This window comes from Scatophagus argus, chromosome 13, assembly GCF_020382885.2.
Source record: "Scatophagus argus isolate fScaArg1 chromosome 13, fScaArg1.pri, whole genome shotgun sequence".
Classification (NCBI taxonomy): domain Eukaryota; kingdom Metazoa; phylum Chordata; class Actinopteri; family Scatophagidae; genus Scatophagus; species Scatophagus argus.
Genome location: NC_058505.1, coordinates 18,852,907 through 18,869,897, shown reverse-complemented (window position 1 = coordinate 18,869,897; position 16,991 = coordinate 18,852,907). Strand labels below are relative to the sequence as shown.

Here is a 16,991-nt window from a genome sequence, read left to right as displayed (position 1 = left end):
AACTTTAACCACCATATTCTGGGATTATTCTGCAACTCAACTGTAATAATTAAGCCTGCAAACAAGACATATGCTCAAACTTAAACAGCAACAGACACAAACCCACACACAGCCAAATATAATTCCTATTTCACAAATTAAAACCAAAGTACAACTTGCTGCAATTAGGAAAAGAATGCTAATTTATACTCAGTGGCGTCACACACACACCAGTAAACAATACTATCTATGTTCTCTTCTCATCATCTCTCCTGGCTCTCCCTATCCTTGTTTCACAAGCCCACAAGCTCCACTGGTCACATTAGTATTCACCAGTAGAAGGATGCCATTTGGCCCTCACGCACTGGGACTCTGATTAGTGTTTTTGTGTGTGTGTGTGTGTGCGTGTGTGCGTGCGTGTGTGTGTGTGGGTGACTGGTTCAGAGACCGGCCATGCTCTTTGCCATCAGCATTCATCATAGCTCCATGTTGGCAGCCCTGTTGCCAAAAGATTTACCCACACACGCAAAACCTTGGCAGGCCCTATTTGTGTGTGTCTGTAATAAAAGGAGGGTGCGAGAGCGGTTCTGAGAGCTCCAAGCACAAACACACAAGCATCCATAAACACTCTTCCAGACACACAAACAGCTCTCAGCATGAGCACCGACATCTCCTACACATGTCAACAAGCTGCATCGGATCTCAGTGACAAATTAGGAGAGACAAAGACAGAAACGTGCCTTTAATGTGTAATTTAATTTAAGCAGAAGGTCTTCCTCTTTCTGTTTTTTTAGTCATTCACCCTCTCCTCTCAAATCCATTTTGTCTCTCCTTTTCTAGCTGTATTTTCTTATTCCTCCTTTCATTCGTCTTCCACCTCTTGTCAAAGGAGGGACTGTGTGTATGTGTGTGTGCGTGTTTGAGGGATGCATCCTTGATGGAACACATGAGAGACAGAGGCGACGACCTGAGACTGATCCGATAAAAAGACCTCTGCAGGAGAGACATAGAGGGTGAGGAAAAGAGGGATGAAGGCAGCAATGGAGAGAAGGAAATTGGGAAAATGACACCCGATGGCTGGCTGGGGAGGAATAAGAAGCTGGAGAAAGATATCAAAGAGCACACAGATTGAGAGAGGGAAAGGAACAAGAACAGAAAGGCGAGAAAGGAAGACATGATAACTCTGCTGTGGAATTGTAGTCTGTGGATTTAAAACCTTTTCATCCTAATACACATTTTGCCTTGCTCACAAAGTGCCCTGCTCAAGAGGACTGTGGTGTACGTCATTGCATGTGGGCGATGTTGTCACTACAGGTTTTGTGAGTATTAAGACTGAGGCCAGAAATAGAATAGGAGATGGGTACAGGGCTCCTGTGCTGTCTTTTGGAACGGCTGAGTCTGTATCTAATCAGGTTAAATCTTGGCACAAGTAGCCTCCACCTCTACCATAGGCTTCTAATGCAATTGGATGTGCAGAGGCACTGCTCACAGCAAAGAATTATGGGTTCTCCTTCACTGGTTTTGGCTATCCAGTGGAGGCGTAAAGAACAAACAACACTTTGGTACAATCCCATGAGAACAGTGCTCTCGCTGCTTCACACACACACACACACACTTGAGCTAACTAGCAGCCTTCGTGCTGCTTCACACATACCTCTCGAAAAGCTCACAGTGAAAAGAGGTTTGTAATGCTCGGGATCATACGGTGTCATCACGGATTCTGGTGTAGAAGATTAAATATTATTTGCAGGAGCTGAATGATGACAAATGATTAAAACAACTAGATTATGTTTCAAAGGTTTCCACAATTTTAATTCTAAATATTTTAAGTTTGCTATGTTTCCTTAGGCTACATGATTTACCTCGAGAGAGTGCATACAGTGTAAGCATGACACTGAAGATTTAAGTCTGGCTTTGGAACTTTGAACCCATTTGTGCCATTAAACCTGTATCTTAACTGTGTTGATATTATTTATCTTGATACAGTTTACAGCTGTCATTAAAATGCTGATACCTGTCATTGATAGTATTGCGTTGCGTTGCTTGCTCTCCATTCATGAAAATCCCAAAAATCTAATTTTAAAGACATAATGAATAGGATATTTTTAAGAAAAGAACTATATGTAGACTTATATAAAAGCAGTCAGTCATCACTCATGACCCACGAGAAGTGTGTGACATTGTCTCTGTCTGTGGAGACCCCGTGTCTTTTGCCTGTATTGCCTGCATGTTTCGCTGCATTCTGGGCGTCTACCTTTGGGCGGCGGGTGTGTAGCCTGCAGTCAATAACAGCTTGTGAGTGTGTGTGAGGGAGGGACTCTATAAAAATGGGTATGCTATGAAAATGGTGGAGCTGGTGAGGAGGGGCCAACAAGTCCTACTCATACTGCCTTTAAATTAGCATGTTAGTGTCTGCGCTACACATCATGGTTGCTTATTAGTGATTATGCATTGACTTCAGAGACATTTCAACTGTAAGAATCATTTCAAGTCCACTCCAGTCATTTCTCAAGTCTTGACAGAATAATCTTAACTCAAGGTCATCTTGCTAGCTGCATCTGGAGCTTTCAAACACATACCGTTCCTCATCAGCATCAGTTCTTTCAGTCATCATGGATATAGTTTAGCTGTCATCATGCGACTTCATTTTAAAGGCATTTACGTTTAGGTTTGAACTTATTGATCTTGCCTTGTTCATTTACATTCTGATCATATGAATTTGAATTTCCGATTTTCCTCATTGCACAGCACAGTACTGTGCTGTGGCCTGCATATAGTCGTGATGAAACAGATATCCAAGTGCATCTTAGAAAGAATTAGACCTGTATTTCACAATTTGGGTACAATGGACACGTGGTAATGATTCATCAAAGGTAATCTCTGACCTTTGGAACCTTTGGGATAGATGCACATGTCGGCGTACACAAAATGTGTGTCACAAATTTATGGCCACTGTGACAGTATGACTGGACTGTATGCACCAGTAACATGTGCAAACTTGTCGTTTGTCCTAGTCCAGTGTCCCTTGGAATGCTGTAAATATGATTCCTTACCTCTAAGTCTATGTCCAAAGCCAAAGTTCATTTCTGATACAGGGAACGTTTTGCCTTACATGCCGACACCACTACACTTTCTATCCGTCGTGCATTCACCCGTTCACACAGATGATCCTTTCTTCTTAGCTACACACTAAAACAAAAATGATGTCAGCACAACTTGTAAAAGCCAACAAGTCTAACTTCCCTGCATGCAATTGTGTTAAGCCTGCCGCATACCACTCAGAGAAACAGCGGCCTACTCTGTGCTAAGCCCTCCCAAATCCCCCCACTGTACCAGCAGGCACGTTGGCTGTTAACTAAACCCGCTAACCTGTCAGCCACTAAACCTGCACATAAAGGGCCCATCATGCCTTAAGAGGACTATGCATGTCATATCATTATCAAAGCCATTACTATATACTTAATTCACACTGTACGAATGGGGAGGGGGGGCGTGTATAGATCAGTGGAGGGCTTTTTGTGTGCATCTAGAGCAAAGCAGAGACTGGAATTATGGGATGTGTGATTGGAATTAATGGGAGTGTTGACAAACGAAACAAACCGCCCTCACTAACCGCAGTACATTTGTTTATTTGCGGAGGGGATTTGGTGTTTTTGCACGATGTGTCAATGTGAAGGTTAGGGTTTGTGCTTCCATCATCTTTGCTTCTCTCTGCCTCTGACTTCTCTTTTGTTCTCTCCTACCATCTCTCCATCCTTCCGTCACTCCCTCCCCTTCTCCTCATGTGTGTATATGTGCATCTCTCCATATGAGCGTGTGACAGCTGTAGCCTGTTTGTTTACATTCTCTCCACTCTCCACGTTTACAAGGCTGAGAGATTTACACTGAAGCCGACCCTGAATGCCTCGCCCGGCTTCCTCGTTTTTCTTCTTCCTTTCTCCCGCTCCTGCTCTCCCTTGTTTTCGTTTTTCATTGGACATTTTCACAATTAAAATAGAAAGTAAATACAAGAAAATAAGACTGTAAGCCAACAAGAAGACAAATGTACAACTGAAAAAAAACAGGATTCTCTGATGGGCAAAGAAAGAAAAAAAAATAAATTCTTTGAGAGAGTAAGGGGAATGAGCAGATGAGAAAGGGGGGAGCGAGATAAAAGAGGATAAAAGCAAAATAAGGGGAAAAAAGGATGTGGGAAGTAAAGAGGGAGGATGGTGAGATGTTGAGCTGAAATGCAGATCCCATCTGCCTGACTGAAGTCAAAGCAGAGGAATTTGTAGCCAAAGAAAGGTAGATGTTGTTAAATTTGTGTAGTCCAATCACTTTGATGCACTGACGGAATGTTGACCTGAACTCATGACGTCTTGGTAGGAAATAGTCACAATCCAACAAATGAGAGGTCGTCTAGCCTGGTGACTGCTCCCTGTTTCTCGTATTCCCATCAACATAAAAACAGTTTGAACGTCTAACAGAGTGCAACACACACACACACACACACAGCTGTTAAAACACACAGCGTGGGGTTTCCTCTTCATCCTCCTCTTTGCCTTTCTTCTCTTCTTTTTTGGAGTTGCCTCCTTCCTTTGTTTATCTTCATTTTTTTCTTCTCCTAGTCCACAGAGCGAAAGTCACGCATGTTGTTTCTTTCCGGGGGCATGTAGAATAAGTTGTTGTAGCTAAAAATGAGAAAAATAAACTTGGAAAAAAGAGAGTTCTCACAACAGGAAGATGGATGTTAGTGATACTGATGTTGATGGACGACAAACACATTCTGTTTAGAATTTGGTTTCCATCTTTAGTGCCAGGCAGGAATTACTGCAGGATTTCTGAACTGTACTTCCCACAGACCACCTGTCAATCAAACTGTGTGGGAGGGGTTTTGATGTTTTCACATTGTTAGTGGCATTCTTTGACTGCTAATGTCTTGTTTTTAAATGTAGTTATTTTCGTTCATTTCCATTCGTATCTCTCCCCGCCGTGGCACTTAACTGGTTAAAAAATCAGCCAAGCAAACAGATCTGCTCATCCTTCTCCTTGTCCTCACAAAAATCTGTCCTCCTCCAGCTCTCCCTCCCCCCTCTCTCTCCTCTTTCCATCTCTGCCTGTCACGGTCTAGTGGCAGGGTTAAGTTAAGTAAGAGTGTTCTAATAATTAGGACTGGGACTCGCCTGCCTGCGTGTGTGTGTGCGTGTGTGTGTGTGTGTGTGTGTGTGTGTGTGTGTGTGTGTGCCTTCCTGTCAGTGCTTAGCCAGATGTTAAAAGGCTTGTCCCTCTCATGTTGCCTCCCTGTCAGTCTCCACTGTGTGCCACACACATATACACACACACACACACACACACACTCACAGATCGAGGGATGTCCCACTTGTGGTGGCTTTGTTTACCCCCAAGTGTGTGCCCTGCTGCCCTTCTGGCAGCTCCCCCATGGTGACTGGTTCCCCGTCAATACCAGCCTTCATTCATGTGATCCACACTTATAGACTGTAGGGTAACGATAGCTTTTGCTTTTTGTTTGTTGTTATTTGAAATTTTCTCTTTTGTGATTATAGAAACATTTAATAAAATAGTCATTTGACTCTGGGAAGAGTTTCTTTCCATCTCAAGCCATTCCTTTCTCCTCCCTTTCTCTCTCTCACTGGGTGGCAACTCAGAGCAAGCAGCAATTGTCTGTGTGTGTGTGTGTGCGCCACTTGGTGTGAGTCGCCTTGCAGTCATTGTTGCGACGCTGCACAGATCAAGGATTAGTCGCTTCCTGTCGAGCCTTTTGTTGGCCCAGCCACAGATCGCTCTGTGCGTGTGTGTGTGTGTGTGTGTGTGTACGAATAGGTTACACAAATGAGCCGCTGGAGCTGGCCTAAGGCAAGTGAAGGAGAGTAGATGAGATGAGGATTTTCCTGCAAAATATTCTCCGGCCTCAAAAGTCATTCCATCTCACTTGTTTTTGTCAAATGACCAAACACCTGCTAATGTGGTGATATAATACTTCACTTGTTCCCACAGTTGTTCAGAAGTTCTCTATAAACAGCAGAAGCATTTGAAAATCAGTCAGACTGCTTCGAGGACACTTTGGGAATTCTCAAAACATGTCACTTTGAAATGAAAATGAAGACGATTCCTGTAGCACACACTGCACAGAGTCAGTCGTCACCCCCCCCCCCCCAATCTCTCTTTTGGACACACACACACACACACACAGAAACACACACAGGCTGAAGTCTGTAATGTCCCGAGTTCCAGAATTCCACTTTGTTCCCCTGGTGATGTCAGCTTTGGCCAATAAAAAACCCTGTGTTAAACTCTACTGCGCCCCATGGAACCACAGCACACCTGGCAACACAACACACGTTTAGCTTTTAATATGGGTACACACACACACACACACACACACAGGGTTATGACATGCCGCAGCTCTTACTCCTGCACCTTACTGTCATTTTCATTTTGTTGTGGAATTTCTTCAGATTTTATTTTTAAAATCTTGTGGTCTTTTTTTTTGCTCCCTCCCTGCCTCCTTTTTGTACAAAACATGTTAATACTGTCACAAAGTTCCTGGTGGTGAAACGGAGAGAATAGAACTGCAACTTTTTGTGTAACTTAACCAAAGAATGCCTCTCTGTCTGGAAATGTCACACAGCTTCAGTGTGTACACGTCGTTGCACTGTTGTTCCTGCAGGGCTGACAGAAGCACAGATTATTTCTCAGGAGAGCTCCAGCATTCAGATGCCCCCTAATGCAGATGTGTTAAAAAGATTCTTCTCTCATCTGTCTGCCACTTCTCCTCTCCTCTTTTCCTCTTCTCTTTCTTTAGCCTTCCTTTTTCTTGTTTTCCTTCTGCTCCCTGCCTCTCTCCATTCTGTCCTCATCTCCTTCTCTCCTCTCCTCAGTAATCTAATCTGCAGCCAGTTTGTGGATGCAGTCTAGTGTGACAGCCCCCCCCGTCACTTTTTTACACACACACACACACACACAAACAGCAGGTCGTTTCCAAAAAGCCCACTTGCTTGGCACCCCCACCCTGTCTTGGTCACACCCTCTTTAATATTGAATTATTCATCAAATCTGATTGGTTCCTGCTGATGGTGGCCATGATGCAAACGAATAGTTTGTGTGTGTGTCTTTCTGTGAAGTGTGTGTGTGTGTGTGTGTTTGGGGGGGGGGTTGAGATCGTTAGCTGTTCTTAACGCACTGTCGCTTCACAAAGCTGGACTACTTAGCACATGCACACACACACACACACGCACACCTTTATTTTATGTGGCAAGAAACCACTTGCACCTGTGGATTTTTTGGAAGTGAAACACATCTTTAAATAGGGAAGAGGATTTTTTTAAATCTGATCATTATTTCACAGTGAACTACTCTTTCACTGAAGCTGAGAGCTGCAGTCAGTGATATCACAGCGTACCATCACATCTGATTTCTTCTTCCTTGGTACTAAAAGTTGCAGAGCCCTCCAGAGGAAGAAAGCTTAGCATCTGTCACAAAAACAGCCTCTAAAGTCCCTCAGAAAGGTGAACCGAATCAATAATGGGTGTTTCATATGCATGTCAGAGAGTGTGTGTGTTTGTGTGTGTGTGTGTGTGTGTGTGCCTGCTCATATCATTTGCATGCACCAGAATCTGCACTATTCAATAATGGGAGTGCACTCTGGTAGCAAAGACCTAAAGGTCTCATTGAAGTCTGTATCGCCTCGATTTCCTCAAAATATGTGCGTTTTTATCGATGTTTCAAAGGCAGTTTCTAGTAAAACACAAACGCTCAAGCAAACATTATCATGGCAAGGCCTTCATGGAACATCGATTTAAATGGGGATGTCCCTTCTGTGAAAAAGTTCCCTGTTCATGAAGATGCTGCATATCCACACAATAATCGTGCATGCCCCCACTCATGTCATGATCAGGTTTATCCACGATATTCTCCTGTACCTCGAGATTGGGTTTGTATGCGCGTGAAATCGCATTCACGCAGCGGGCTTTATTAAAGGCATAAACAGTCGATGAGCACGGATTTGCCCGCACTTCAGAAAAAGACGTGGATAAAGAAAGGATGAGTGTGTCGATGTTTGTGCACGCGTGTGTTTTCCGTATCTCAAATGCCTTGCAAGACACTTGACGTTGACCCTGTGCTGCCTCTGCATATCTAAAAGGCATTAGAGGGACGTAGTATGTTTGTCCATGGGTGGGTTTTTTTCCCCTTGTGGTGGAGTGTCAAGGCACTGCTAAAACCTCAACTCTGAGCTCAGGTAACATCCTTAGTTGCAGCTCGCACCCTCTCAGTCAGATTCCAAATGAAAAAAATAATCTTTGTAGCAAAATTCAAGTTGCACAAGAAACACAAGTTTCCTCTTCAGGCTCTCTTCTTCATCCTCATCTTCCTTCTTCACATCCCTCTTCCCCCCTTCCATCCCCCCCATCTTCTCTGGGTGTGTGTGGAAACCCAGCCCACTGTTCAGCAGATGAATAATTTAGCGGTGTGTGTATCATCTGTTTACTGTGCTAATCCATCTGTCAGCAGGCACCTATCGATTCGTGCCTGCCTGGTAATTGTGCGTCCGCGCCACATGCGCACACAAATGCGCATACACAAACACGCACGCGTTATTGGACGGAAACACACACACACACACACACTCATGCACCTACATGACGTACAGGTTAACCCATAGTCAGATGTTGTAGTTGTCCGATGGCCACCCAAGCTCCTCATTTCCACTGAGTGAAACTGATTTGAGGCAAAACAGCTTCATACAGACATACATGTGCCAGTAGTTTTGAAAACTGTACTGTTCTTCTTCAGTGTCAGCTATTGTTGGTTTTGGGTCACATTTTCATCTCAAGACTTAAGAACAAAGACTCTCGATCATACAAAATCCCACTGCAAATGTCCATGTAACTGGGACATAAAAACATGTTACAAGTCCAAAGAAAAACAATAACCTACAATTTGGATGTTTCCATTAGTCTGATGTATAAAAAAATAACAATAAAAATTGATAAAATGATAAAAACCACTTTTACATCAAAATATGAATTGGACCTGCAGCCACTTCCTGACCTCACCAAAACAAAAGTGATCTCAGACAGTGGCTGCATCGATTCTGACATATAACATCGAAAGAAACGAAAAGAAAGCATTAACACATTAACTTTTTAGTTCTACAATCTATATCTGTTTCTGCTGTGAAGTTGGTCATTTTAAGATAAGATAAGATTTCCTGTATTCTCCCACAATGGGGAAATTCACATTGTTACAGCAGCAAAGTGGATAGTGAACAACTATTTTTAAATTAACATGCGGCCTAATGGGCTTGATTCACTTCTGGAACCAGCCTGAAGTGGCCATTCAAGAAACTGCAGTTTTTGGAAATTCTGCACTAGCTTCTTTTTTTGTCACTTAATCACAACATTTGCTTTAAAACCAGCCAGTGTGTCAGTACATATTTCTGACTCACAGCCCACACAGATTCTTCTTCTAAGCAGCTACGATGTCACTTTCTCCACTTTCTTTATGCATTAAGTAATTAAATAATTAGCATGTGTGCGTTTTAACCTCCTGATATGAGAGTGAAGAACGATGTAAATACTTTGCAAAATCACCTGAGATTTTTGAGATGCTGAGGTGCAACACTGATTGAAGGTTGAAAGAGCCGTGCAGAGAGACAGTGGGAGAAAGAGAGGGAGTACAGTGCTATCATGAATCCATGGGTGACCACTGATGGTTGTAATTATCAAATGGCTGGTTTTAAAAGCTCATTGATTGATGTCATTAGCTCCATGAGTGATTACTAATTGCTGCTATACTATGTTAACCACACAGGATGCACACACACACACACACACACACACACACATAAAAACATTCTTCAGACACAGACACATTCATGCCTAATGTGATTATCAGTGAAAGGAGGAAGACTGAGGGAACAAGTAAAATAAAACAATGTACAGTACTGAAGAAGAGAACATTTTTATCTGGATGAACACAAGGCTTGTTCCGATGAATATTTTTTAAGAACAGCGGCTCTCACCATCACTTCATTCTTATATTCCATATCATACAATCCATTTCACTGTCTTTACAGCTATTTTAAACTGTAAACTGCTTTAGTAAAAGCAGTTTATTTAATCATTCTGTAGAGCTCCATGCTGCTCGATGATCTCGTCAAAAATTCCGTTTTCGATTCCAGCCATTTTTGCAAGCTTATGATGTAAAGATTTTGAATTACGAACCGCTTCGCAGTCAAGGAATCATAAAGAGGTTGGATTTCTTTGTGATTTGTTCCAAGATTGGACATATCTGCCATTTCGATGTCGAAAATTTTTTACCTTAGATAATTTACCGGACAACACTGTAGAGCCTAATGGGAAATTTCTGGAAATTAAAGAAAAAATTAAAGAAATGGTTTATGATGATTGACAAGATATTACAGGGAGGCCTAGAGGGTGTTTTGGTCTGTTCTTAGATCATGCTGGATTTATTTTTCAAATTACCTTTCATTGCTCTGTGCTTCTGTCTTTCCCTGACTGTCAAGAAAACCCCCATCTCCTGCTCCTCTCTGTCCTGTCTGCTTCAAAAGAAGAACCTAATACAGATTGTTGTGATTACTACAATTTAAAATGATCACTTTGTGGCCACATTTCCTCCTCACTTACTTCTTTCACTGCTTTGTCTGTTTATCTCCTTTCATGTGGTTTTTTTGTGCAGGCAGGAGCAAATTGGAGTCAGGTGGGTGAAAACTGTTACAGTAGTTTGCTTTGATGAGAGGTAAAAGTGAAGAGCAGGGGGCTAATCTGGTACATAGTGTGTGTGTATGTGTGTGTGCGCGTGTGTGTGGGGGTGTGTGGGTGCATGTGTATGTTTTCCACTAGCGTTCTCATGCATTTCACTCTTTCTTCTTTGTGTTTGAATACATCCTACCCTGAGTTGCAACACTTGCCAGACCTTGTTTTCTGCTGTCCAAACCCAGCTTCCATCACACTGCTCACACACACACACAGCACTGACATACACACACATCCAATGGGGTACGCAGCAGGGTTCATTTCGATATGGAACGTCTAATATCACATCCCTGTGGCAAAATGCTCGGAATTCTGCCCTTCTGGAGAGGTGTCACATCTTTGTGTTTGTGTGTGTGTGTGTGTGTCAAGGGGTTTTAGAAGCAGGCAGGGGCTTAGCAGAGCAAAAGAGAGCAAATCTGTCAGCTCTCCCTGGGCAGACAACCCTTCTGACCCTCATTCAAAGACATATTGATTCTCCTCTACACCCAACAGGGGAGGGTGTGCGTGTGTGTGTGTGCGCGCGTGTGTGTGTGTGCGCGCGTGTGTGTGTGTGTATGTGTGCAAGTGCACAAGTGCTTAACGCAGTCTGATCTTTCCTCTTTGCTTCTCTCATAAGCACAGATGTTTGTTCCTGCCATGTTGTCGAACAAAATAAATCATATTTGATTGTACAATCAATCAAACAGTTTTTTTAATACTTCTGTGACTCCACACAGAGTGAAAGATGGAGATTATTTCAACAAGTAAACCCACAGATCTTAAAGCACAGCCTGACCTAGTTTGATGTTCTTTAGGGTTTTTTTTATGTCTTGCTCTGTTTCCTGTCTCTTACATACTTAGTTTTGGTCCTGGAAGAAAGAAGAAATCAGTGGGCGAAAAAACACAAACCAAGCCAGTCGAACTTTCAGCATTTCTCTTGTCTTGGCGCTAACACCATATTAAATCTCACTGTGCACTTGCAAGCTCTGCCTTCTTTTCCAGGAAGAAGCCTAATGACCTATGGGAAGTCGCCAGTCAGGGCTCTGCAGTCTGCTAGAGACCCTGTGTGTACTTTCATGTAATTGTCAGAGCAGTGTCGCGCAAAGACTGGGTCAGGACCTAAAGGCCAGTGGTGGGAAGATTAGAATCGACCTCCCATATCATAGTGAAGATGGTGTTAACCAAAGCTCCTCGCTGAGAGAAGACAAAAACTGTGAAGTAGCAGTTACAGATATGAACTATCCCTGTACGCTTCACGACACTGCAGAGGAAACAATGAAAAACTGAACTCACTTCCAAAAATCTGTGGGATAGGAAACAAGATTAATTCAGTCAGTTTTGATTGTGGCTCAAAGACAAACACAAGATGAAGTAACTTTGTTAGATGGCTTCTGTTTACAACATCAACACGGTTAGATAGTTTCATTCTAGTTCACCATTTGGGGACTTGTTTTCTTTCTTTCTGACAGTGAGATGAGAAGACTGATATGAGTCTTGCATGTTAAACAAGAACATGCAAGAACATTCTGCAAACTGGCCAATTAAGTGGTATTTTTGTTATGCAAAAGAGAGCATGTTAGCAAATAGTTGGCATCTTACACATCCAGAAGATATGGAGCAGCATTAGCATCCATTTCATGTCATACTTCTGTTTTTCTGGTTAATGTCAAGGCCAAAGTTCACTCTCTTTTTAACTCTGTCTTGCTTTCCTGAGGGATCAGTCGGGCTCGTTAGCGGCTAAATGCTCAGCTGCGCTTACCAGCTAGTCCATACACTTTTACCATCTGCTGTTCAATGCTGTGCTCGTACAGTGAGTTTATCAGCAATTTTGCCACTGAAAACGGCTGCCTGCTGTGTCTGGAAATGCTGATTAGAGTTATGCAGTTGCTGGCTGCAAAAGCACAACAATTTGCTAAATGCAAAAAGGTTCTTTAGGACAGAGAGGAAATACAGAGAGGTCTCTGTCACATTACAAAATTACATCACAAATATAAAAAATATTGAGCAGGGCAGCTTTAAGCAGTCCAACCATTCTTTAAAAGTAGGATTTAACCTGCGCAGAACACGCACTGACTTTGCATCAATGTCAGAAAGGCTTGTTTCATGTACGTGTGTTTGTGTGTGCACTCTATGTTGGGTCACATGTCTTGCGACCTGGTGCAGAAACACGGCACAAGGTCTCTGGTAATAGCCGGTCGCTGTGGGCAACCGGTCATGGAGGAGGGGAGTGCGGGTTGGGTGATGAGGTTGTTGTCTAGGGCGCAGAGGGGCCATGGTGTAATGTCGACAGCATGCTGACCGCACTCCTGCCAGCACACGCACACGGACGCAGTCAGTGGTATAAGCTGAAAAGTGCCGGCTGCAATAATGAAAGGCAGGTGCACCGGGTGGCCGTTGCAGCTAACAGGAAGAGAGAATGAGAGAGAGGACAAAAAGAACATGTGAAAGTCAAAGCAGGTAAAATAAGGGGGGGAAAGAAAGATGTGGATGATGATGTTTAATGTGTGTGTGTGTGTGTGAGACTGGGACAAGTGTTTGGACAGATTTACACTGATTACAGATTTATTTGCCAGAAAACCAAACCTGTGTGTGTGTGTGTATGTGTGTGTTAATGTATTGTAGCACCTGAGGGCACCTCGTCCACTCTGTGTCCTGTCGTCACTGCATTCATAATTTCCCGTCAATACACACATTACAGGCTGTGGTGGCTGATGTCTGACATCAGGCATCCATCACCTCGGTACGCACATGCACACACACACACACACACACACACACATCAATAAGTGGTCAGAATGCTGATTGCGGCATTTGACCAGAGGGCTGACAAATTAACAAGGACATTTTTAAATATTCAGGATATTTTAGCTTTAAAGGTGTATGACACTCAAATTATGTTATTACCTACCTAATTACTAGAGCAACATGGTAGCTGGAGGCCTCAATTAAATGATCAGGTACATAAATAGCAAAAAAATCGGTCATGCTTTCCTCTCTAAATTTCTGTATTTCTTAATTGAAATTGTCTCTTTTACGTTGACTAAATCCCATCATATTGTGATTGCAGCAAATAGAATAAAAAATCTTAAGAGACATCATACTGTCTTCCTCATCCTTGAGTCAGATGTTGAAGAAACCAGTTGTTCTAAGCTCTCACTCTTTTACAGTTTGTGGGTGTCACCATCTGGGATTCTGAAAGTCTGAAATTAAGAAGCACAGGTTTAAATTTGTGACTGAACTTGATCCAGATCATAAAAACACAATATACACATCTTGTTAGTTTCCTTCTATCTTGTTGTTTCTTTGTCACTGCTTCCTCTGTCTCTGTCTGTCTCTCACTCTCACTCACACACACACACACACACACACACACACACACACACCCACAGTGCAGGCCACAGATGGCATGGTGGTGTCAGGGTGAGAGGGGTTTGTTAGGATCAAAGAGCTCCAGTGTGTGGCCCCTCCACCCTTCACTTGCTTTCTTCTTCTCTTTCTGTTTGTCATTTTATTCCTCCCCTTCCTCTGCTTTCAATCTCGCTTCCTCCACCCCCCTCCCTCCCTCGCTTCGTCTCTCTTCATTTTTTCCCCTAATCTGTCCATCAGAAGTGTTGATAAATTATTCATGCCTCTGTCTGTCCCCGAAGCCTTGTCACCTCTCCTCCACTCGCCAGCTCCTCTGCTTCCTCTCCTCTGTTCGCCCTCATCCCGTCCTCCCTCTCCTTCCTCCTCCTCCTCCTCTCATCTTCTGTTCCCTCTGCTCCACCTCCATCTCCTCCTCATCCTCTTCCTCTGTAGTCTTGCAGAAAGCTCGACCACACACGGGCATCAAAAACCAAAGTGGTACAAATTAATAAAAAGATTTTAAAAGATTCCAACAACTTTAAAAATCATTTAATGGTTTGGTTTTATGCTAAATCAATCTGATACACCACTGACTTGATCTTGTTAAAAATTTTCAGCGTTTTCCCAAATATTTTCAGGCTTTGAGCTTGATGGATGAGAAAATGCTTCCTTAAAAATTGAATTTTGGCCCTTTATCGTAGGTCGAAATGTTTTGTTTTGTCTATGGCAGGATTGATTGAAGCTGCTCCCACAGCAGCCAGTCACCTTATCGTGGCACATTTTTATGGCTTTGTATTTCTACAGGATTCAGTTCAATCATCATGATGCATGCTTATGTCATCAATCAGACTCTGGAAACAAGAGAAAGAGTTATAAATGGATAAACAAGAAAGACAGGAATTGCAAAGCTAGCGATCTTCAGTATCTCCCTCCTTTTCTTCCTCTCTTTCCCTTACACCCCCTCTCCTGCAACCCATATCCTACCCGATGAAGGGCAACCTACAGAGTAAAGAGTAAAAGAGAAAGAAGTCAGAGAGGTGGAGTGAGGAAAAGACAGGGAAAGATGCAATAGAAGGAGTAATCTTGTGGCTAAGCCAACATTCTCTCCCTTAACAATTAAACACTGGTTTATGTCTGCTTATACTGTAGAGCACTTAACTTCCAAACACACGCACGCACACATTCGCAATTTTCAGAGAGATAAAGTTTGCTGCGGAAAGCTATTAATCATAGGAAATCCAGATGAATACAAAGTTAGGGAGTCTAGTGATTAGTGATAAATTGCTTTGTATTTCCCCATAGGTGGTGTGTGTTTGTGTTGTATCTTGGGTATCAATATGTGTGTGCTGGCTGATACCAGGGTGTGCAGCACTCGGGATGAACCCTCTAGTTATTAGAATGCGGTGGTGTGTGTGTGCATGAGAGAGAGAGAGAAAGAAAGAGAGAGAGAGTGTGTGTGTGTGTGCGTGTAGGCATGGTATGTGTCACATATGATCTCTCTTTCTCTCAAAAGAGGGGCCTGTCTCAGCCACTCTCATCCCCTGTTACCACAGCGATTAATACATTTAAAAAAAAAAAAAAATGTCCCTTCCACTTTCCCCCAGTGCTGGTCTCACAAACACACACTGCTCACTATTCAGTGGAGGTTACTGCTACATCAGCAGCACACACAGCAGCCTTTAGAGGCTGATCAATCTGTACTGCTGCTTGCACTGATAAATTACAGAAGTCGAGACAGAAAGAAGCGGAAGAAGTGAAGGAGAGGCAGTGGGAGGATGAGGAGATGGAGGAAGATGAGAGAAGACAGAGACGTGTAAAGGGTATAGGGGCTAGGTGGAGGGGTTCAGGGGAAAAAAATGAGGTGAGCAAAGAAAACTTGAGCATTAGGTGGCGTGATAATGATGAGCGTCTAAAAGAGAAGCTAGAAGACTAAAGAAAATGGACAACACAACAAAGCCACCAAACGAAGAAATGAGACAGTAAAGAACCGTTTGGGATCCCTGCTGTACGAATAAGATGAAACACTTGGAGAAGAAGGCTCAGGAAATTGTGAAGGGAAAGAGCAAAAGCAGGCCGAGCAGAAGCCCATCACATGGATCTCTCATTTAGCTGTAGTCAGTCCAGATTCAAGGACAGACAGATGATATACAGAAGCCAAGTGCTTAAAATTCATCCCTAAAAGCAGGGGTGCATGGATAATATTGACTTTAGCTGTTACATCTTGACAGACAGGAGGACTTTATGGCCAAGTCACGGCACAGACATGTTAGGCTTGAATAGACGTCTTTGTTTGGCATGCGGGGGGAAATTGTTTTACGGAATGGAGACTTTGTGACATTGTTGTTTTAAAGAGCTGTCACAAGAGTTCAAAATTGATCATGCATGCAGTGTTTTCAGCCAATCTTCCCGAGAACTGGGATCAAGAGAGCACTATTTTATCACAACGTATCGTTGCTGATGCTGATCTTGTCATACTGACTTCTCTCAATCTTTTTCTCTCTAAATCTTCACAGGAAACTGTGCCTTTAAAAAGAACTGTTTTTACATGCTTTCAATGTTGTATTAGTTCATGTTTTATAATCCACAAACTTGTCCGTATAAATGATTAATAAATGAGCATTTTGAGTTCCATAAAGTTCTGCCCACACCAGCATTTAAAATTTCACAGCGAATTAATTTCAGTGGAATATTTACAATTTGTGGATTTGCTTTTGGGGGTAAAATAAATTCATGCAAATCTAAAGCAGGAGTTTAACTTTTGTGAACCTTGATCGAAATCATGTCTTCGATCAATAGTAGGCAGTGCAGACCTTCGAGGGAACAAATAGCCGAAAGACTCAAAATTGAGGAAGCACTTGTAGCCTGTTAATTGTTTTGTTCTGTTCACTTTTACTTAACCCCCCATTGTTT

At 42.7% G+C, this 16,991-nt stretch overlaps 1 protein-coding gene across 8 annotated transcripts in view; it reads left to right on the top strand.

The window, feature by feature from the left end:
• The window catches only part of rnf220a (ring finger protein 220a), a 159,347-nt gene that overhangs the window by 14,932 nt on the left and 127,424 nt on the right, over nt 1-16,991 (top strand). The gene's annotated exons all lie outside the window — the stretch shown is intronic.